The sequence below is a fragment of the Lonchura striata genome, chromosome 12, assembly GCF_050655825.1.
Source record: "Lonchura striata isolate lonStrDom1 chromosome 12, ASM5065582v1, whole genome shotgun sequence".
In the NCBI taxonomy this organism is placed as follows: Eukaryota; Metazoa; Chordata; class Aves; order Passeriformes; family Estrildidae; genus Lonchura; species Lonchura striata.
This window is the reverse complement of record NC_140714.1, coordinates 11,892,184-11,899,919: the sequence shown is the minus strand read 5'-3', so window position 1 is coordinate 11,899,919 and position 7,736 is coordinate 11,892,184.

Genomic DNA, 7,736 nt, shown 5'->3' with positions numbered 1-7,736 from the left:
GGCTCTGCGCGGCCGCGCCCCCCGCCCCGGGCCCGCCGCCGCCCGACGACCCCCGCCCAGATTTTGGGGGCGCGGCAGCGAAGAGGGGGGTGCCCGGCACGGAGGCGACTGGGGCCTCACTTCGGCTCCGTCGCCGTCGCCCGCCGCCCAAGAGGGGCCGCCGCGGGCGGGGGGCGGGGGGCGGTGGCGGCGGCGCTGGCCCCGGGTTCTCCGCGGGGCGCTAACACAGGCGACGCCCTCCCGCGGCCGCCGGCAGCAGCGCAGAGATGCCCCGCCGCGGCCGGGTCCCCGTCCCCGCGACTGGGGCCGCCCGCCCACCGACCCTCACCCCCATGGTCAGCGGGGGAGCCCTGCGTGTCCGGTGTGACCCCCACTCCCCGCGGCCATCGCCCCGCCGCGGAGGATACAAAAAGCGCGGCGGGGCCGCGGTAGGGCTGGGGAGGGGCCGGGAAGCCTCCCGGGGGCCCGTGGGTGTGGGGGGAGTGTGTGAATTGTGTCCGCCCCTGCAGCCTCTGCGGGCCGTGCTAGCGGGGCGGGGGGCTCGAACCCCGCTGCAGGCGCGGCTCTGTATGGGCTGGGGGGAAGGGGGAGGCAGCGATGCTCTGAACACACCCCACCCTCCCCCCATCCCCCATAATTCACTCTATCTCCCCAAATCCCCCCGGGGAAACGCGGCTTCGGGGGGAGGGGAGAAGGGAGCGCACGACGCCTCCCCGGCCGAGCCCCGGCGCTGGCCCAGCAGGGGCTCGTCTGCCCCCGCTCCTGGGAGTGGGATCCGTGGGATCCGTGGGATCCGTGCGCCCCCGCCGCGGGTGGGCCGGGTGTGTGAGTGCGCGGCGGCAGCCCCACAGCCGGCACAGGCACGGGGGCGTGCCCGGGTGTGCACACCCCCTACATATGCACACACACAAACATGCACACACGCACATACATGCACAGACACACACACGGTCACACCGCACAGACTGTCTCACCCCGCCCCCTGCCCACGCACGCCGAGCCCGCACAGCCCCGCCGCCTTCCCTTTCTCCCCCTCCCCATCCCCATCCCCATCCCCCGACTCTCTCCGCCATTTCCTGGCCCTCAGCCCCCGCCGCGCAGGGACGAGCCCCGGCTGCCTGCCCGCGGTCTCGGCGGTCCGTGGGGCGCCGGGATCCTGCCCGGCCGCTGTGTGAGCCCATCCCCAGCCGGAGCGCGGTGCCCGGCCCGGCCCCGCTCCCCCAGCCCGCGAGAGAAGCCCCAGAGCAGCGGGTTCTGCCCCTGCAGCCCGGCCCGCCCCGCCGTGAGGGGCTCCGGGCACCGAGGGAGGCCCCGGCATCCCCAGCGGGAGCACCAGGAGCACCGAGCATCGCCCCTGTCACCGGCTGTCACTGGCCGGGGGGACGATGTGTACGTGTGTGTGACATGCAAACACACACCTGTACGCGTGTACGTGAAACGCTGCGGCCGGATGGAAGCTTACAGCTAAGCCGGCTATAGAGTGTGGTTGGTATGCATGTTGTGTCTGTTATGGATGTGTGATATCTGATAGTTGTTTAATGTCATAACTACATGTAAATTTAAAATAAATATAAGTGCATGCATACACATAAAGACTTAGCTATGTATTTTGAAATACTGACATAAACAAATGAAAATTTAAGAGCAATACATGTGTGTAGGTGGGTGGGTGTGCAGGCAGGGCTGGGCAGTGAGTGCACTGATCTCCCCCCGGCTGTGTGGCTGGGAGCAGCACAGGCTAACAGCACCAAGCCCCAGCCACAGAGAGCCAGGGCCGCCAGCGAGGGCTTCTCTCCCTCCCCTCCAAAGACAGGCTAGGGAATGGAACACACGTGTGGAAGTACATGCAGGTATATCTATGTGACTAGAATGTGTGGGGGAGGCTGCTTGTGTGTGTGAGAGAAACAGAGAATGGGAGAAAACAGCCCCAGCACACACACACACACACACACAGTCCCCATACAAACACCTACACTTACATGGACACAGCAAGCCTTGTTCACACACACGGCACTCATATCCATCCATCCATTCCTCCATCCATCCATCCATCCATCCATCCATCCATCCAATCCACAGACACAGTGTGAGAGGTTCACAGGCAGCTCTCTCCTGCTATATACACACCCATGTTGGCATATATAGAAATGGGGGATGAGCGTGAGCATGCTGTTCAAACATTCTCACTATGCACACGCAGACATATATGCAGTCTATTATATTATTATTATAATAATATATACTGATACGGGGATAAGCTCTCATTCTTTTCTCCTGCCCTCTCTGTGTGCACACAAATACCTGCACACTATTCTCTCTCACTATTATACATCCATATATCCACAGAGACACAGAGTGGGAGCTGTTCACACACATTATTCTCTCTTGCTGTCTATAGATACATGTACATATATACCCGAGGAAAAGAGCAAGACCTATTGTCTCAAACACACAGATTTTATATCACTCTCTCTCTCCCTACCCTATATAATTGTATCATCTCTGCATAATTCTTTCTCTGAATGTGTAGTGTACATGTGTACAGAGAGTGTTCAGTAATAATTATCTATATATGAATTTATACAAATATAATTAGAGAAATCTTTACTTATACATATTGTTCTCTGTTCATATATATGCATATACACCTATATACTGAGCTGTTTTCACACGTGACAGTCCTTTCTTTTCTGTTCCTGTATAGATATGTATATATTCCATATATACATACATACCCTTATATACACAGATGTTCACACATAATTCTAACAGAACATACAGAGTTAGAGGAGAGCTGTTCACACACATAAATTGCTCACTACATGAGTATACACGTAAATATATATATTATAATATATATTTATATATATTATATATATTATTGTATTGAATATATATTTTCTATTTTATAATATATACAATATATATTATATATAATACTATTTATAATATATATAAAATATATTATTTAGGGAGAAAGCTGTAACATATATATGTACTTCTATATGTAGAGAGAGGCTGTTTTCTCACATAATTCTCTACATATTTATATATACATTATACATGTATAATTAGAGAGACAGCCATTTGCACACACATACAATTCTCTCTTGTTATATATAAATAAATGCACCCATACACACAAAGATCCTCACACAGCAACAGTCTCTGTTCACACATATCCTCTCTCTTGCCATATCTATATATTTAGACATATATAAATAACTAAATGAGTGAGAACAATTCATACACATGAACACAGTTTCCATGACTCTCTCTCTCTCTCTCGCTCTTTGCCACTCTCCATACATACTCTCTGGAATACATAAATATATGCATATCTATGTATATATGTTGATATATTCTCTCTCCATATGTTACACACATGAGCAGAGACACTAAGAGCCATTCTCACACACAGTGCTCTCTTGCCTTATATATGAATATAGAGATGCATATATATATGTACATATACAGATTTCATGCACAGTTCTCACTCTGTATTGTACTTAAAGAGCTGCTAACACTCACACTTCTCTTCCTCTCTTCCTGCACACAGATATACATATTTATATACATGCATCTACACAGAGAGACAGTTGTTCTTTCATACAATTACACAATTTTCTTGCTACACACACGTGCACACCCTCCATGTACCTATACATATACACTTAGATGCTAGGAGGATGAAGTAGCAGGTATGGTATATGTAATATGTTGAACATAAAGTATATTATATATTATATATGACATAGACTATATATTTATAGATGTGCACACATACAAACACACTGAGCTGTTCAGAGAACTGTTTTCACATATAACACTTTCTGATATATATTCTCTCTATGTATATACACATGGTCTCACCCATGAAATGCTTTTTTGTAATAAATAAACCAATATGTGTACATATATTTGTATATATATATATATATATAAACGTCACACATAGAATTCTCTTTTTATATGCATATATATACATATATAACTGGAGAAAGCACTATTTGCACACTCATGTACATATATAGAGCAAAAACATGTCAGATGTTCACAATGAGTGTAATTCTCTCATTCCACTTATATACATAGAACTGTGCTTAGAAAGGGATGAGAGCTCTTTGCATACAAGTTTGCCTGCAATATATATATTTATATATACACACACATAGGTACATGTGCATCTACAGAGAGAGAGTTGTTCTCACACACACACACACACACACACACACACACACACACACACACACACACACACACTTTTCTATAAATATACACACACATATATGCATATATACCATATATGGAGGGCAGAGAGAGTGACCTGTTCATTCACCTCTCTCTGCAGGGATATAGATATGGAAAAGTGTATTCACCAAGATTGTTCACACTAACACAAAATCTCTTCTGCTATATATCCACATATATATATCAATACATCATTCTATATATTATTACATATATAATTAGAGTTATTCACACACACACTGTAGCCTTAAAAACACACAATGCCCTTTCTCTCCCTGCATGCACATATACATATTTGTGAAATTGTACATATTCATGCAGAAATTGTCAGCTGCTCAGTCTTTCTCTTGCCACACACACACATTTGTGCTTGTGTACAAGTACGAAGCACACATGCACTATTCACACACACAGAGCACTCCCCATGTCTCCAGCCACACACACTTCATTTAAACATTTATTTGTAATATATGTAACTAGTTCTTACATATGTAACTGATTGTGTGTGTGTGTGTCTGTTTTCTACCATTCTTCCCATCTTTTCCTTTTTCCGCCAAGAGGGAGAGAAAGACCTACACAGAGCATGGTAAAAAATACCCCCATCGCATCCTTCCCCCTGTAAAAATGCATGTGGGGTACCTGTGTGTGTGTGAAAAGCTGTGGTCTCTCCCAGCCTCTCTTCTGCCCCCATATATAAAATTTGGGATGCATATACAGTGTGTGTGTGTGCATGTATTGATCTGGACATATATTCTCTGTCTGCATGTGTATGTATAAGTATGTATATGGAGAGCAAGCACGAGGGAGCCAGTCATTTCCCCTCCCAGCTCACATGTTGGGTGGATATGGGAACATTTGTGTTCCCATATCCACCTCTACATCCAGTTTATTTAGATATATATTTATGTGTCTGCATTTCCTTTCATTTTCTTTCTCGGTCTCCCTCCCCCTCCTCTCTTTCTCCAAGAAATATAAAAATAGCTAAACTACACACATAGAGCTGCATGTAAACTACCCTTTTATATAAAAAAGAGAGAGAAATAAAGAAATAATATAGAACTATATAAAATATTTAAATATATATAAAATAGATGCAGAGAAGTGTATAAGAAAAATCTCTGTGTGTAGACAAAGAGAAAAAACCCACACCCATAAAAATACAAGCATATATGTATAAAATAATTCAAAATATGTCTGAATGTGTGTGATCATCTCTGTCTCTCTATGTATGGGGGCAGGAACTAATACACAGACATACACACCTTTTTATATGTGCATGTCCATGTAATTAATATTTAAATTTTGTGTGAACATATAAATAAAGTATATATGGGTGTAGCCATATCTATGCGTGAAATGGTTTTTTTTCCTCCTCCGGGTATATATATATACATATGTATATGAAGAAATACTTTATGCTACTGGGTAAGGCTGCAACCACCTGTGCCTCAAATAGGAACCTGTAACTGACTCGTGCTCTGTCTCAGCTTGGCAGATTTGCCTGTGTACCACAGCAATTCACACACACACAACTCTGCCTGGGCTTCTTTGTGCTCTCCTGCTTCCCCTGCTGCTTTGCTCTGCAGAAGATGTCCTGGTCAACAAATATATGCACACATTCCTGCTGGTGTGACTGTGTTTGAGTGTGTGAACAGCAAACACCCGTGTTTGCCTAAAACCCTTTGGTGCACCTCCAGAGCCCCGAGCGTGTTTTTGTGTTTGTATTGCGTGTTTCCCTCGGGTTGCTGGGCTGGGGGTCCCCGCGCACCTGGGGCTGGTGGCGGCTCGGGGCTCCAGGTGCACAGGGACGGGGCTGGCACCGAGCCCAGTGGCGGCTGCGGGCACCGGGCTGGCAGGAGGGCTCCTGCTGGGGCTCAGGGCAGGCTGCAGGTCCGGCCCCAAAGCCGGTGCCAGTGCCAAGGCACGCAGGAGAGTTCCCGTTCCCGTTCCCCGCCCCAGGCTTCGCAGCTCGGCGTCTCCGTGCCGCCCTCCACGTGCCAGCGCCGGCCTGGAATTCCTTTGGCACTACTCGCCCCACGCAGCCCCCGCAGCACAGATGTGGTTGTGTGGTTCCCCAGCGCTCGTATCTGCACATCTCACAACACAGCTGCTGCCTCTGAGCCGCTCCAGCGCCGCCAGGCCCCACACCTGCCTGCTCTGCCCACCTGCCCCGCCGCGACCGCGCTAGGCTTCACCCACTTCAATTCTGAGCTGGCTGCAGCTTCTCCCTCCCCTCCTCCAGCCAGGCTCCTTCTTTGGTCCCTTCCTCCTGCCCTGCCAGGACTTGGGCAAAGAGCAGAACCACGCCTGAGCTCAGCTGCCTCCATGAACCAGCTGAAAGCCTCAGCCTCCAGCAGGGCCAGGTTTCCTCTGGGATTCGCCCAGCAACAAGTCACCCTTGCACCTGCTGTCGTTGCAGCAGGAACAGAGGTCATCACAAAAGTAAAAGCCATGAGACTCCAGTGGTGCAGGGAGTGGTTTTAAGTGTGCGTGTTCCCTGCAGCAACAGTCGGTCCAGCTGGCTACTCCAGTCCCAGGATTCTCCAGACCACAGTGATGACAGTGATTCATGCAGAACTCCAGTCCCCATCTGTGATACCACCACCCCTGAGTGCAACAGCAGGGCACCAATTCCCATGCTGCTGGCCTCCTGCACTGGTCTTTGTACTCTTGGGTGTATTCCCACCTGTAAAAACATTGATATGTAGGTTGCAAATGGAATCCTCCCCTCCCCTGAAGCATCCATAACATCCTGTGGCAAGGAGCCCCACAGCTGTCCTACCCCATCTGGAGCACTCTCCCTCTGCCTTGGGTTGTTGCCAGTTTCTCTGACTGGAAAGACATTAAACACAGGGTCACTTGAGGGCTCAGCCACAACCCTTGCAGCTTCAGCACCACCACCCAAGACCAGGCAGAGGGCTGCAAAGTTCAGACCATCTCCTTTCCCCATGAACTTCAGGGTTATTGTTCCCCCCTCCCCCAACTTGGCTTTCTCCACATTCCAGCTGTGTCCAAAGAAAACAAGTGCAGAGCAACACTTTAAATGAAGACAAGCAGAAGGTCCAAGTCTTTCAAAAAGCATGAAGACAGAGAAGTGGTCCCACCAGGACACATTGCTAGTGCAGTTATTTGAGATTGATGTGGACAGCAAAAGCCTGGTCAAGTGAGAAAAGTATGATAGGACAGCACTATAAAATAGGATATGGAGCACAAAGACTGTTAGAAAGCTCTTGAAATAACTGCCCTCATTTCACTGTTTTCCATCTTCCTCTGGGTACAGCTGTCAGCTCAGCCTTGGTGAGTGCAAGCAGAGGGTCACAGACAGCATCTAGAAATTAAAGGCTTAACTTTGACTAGGCTGGACCACGGAAAGGCCCTCAACTCACTCCAAGGAATTCCAGGCCAGCCTTGCTGGTGAGCAGGAAGGGCTGAGCCTGCTCTGCTCACACAACCCCTCCAAGGGGAGGGCAGCAAGAGCTTTAACA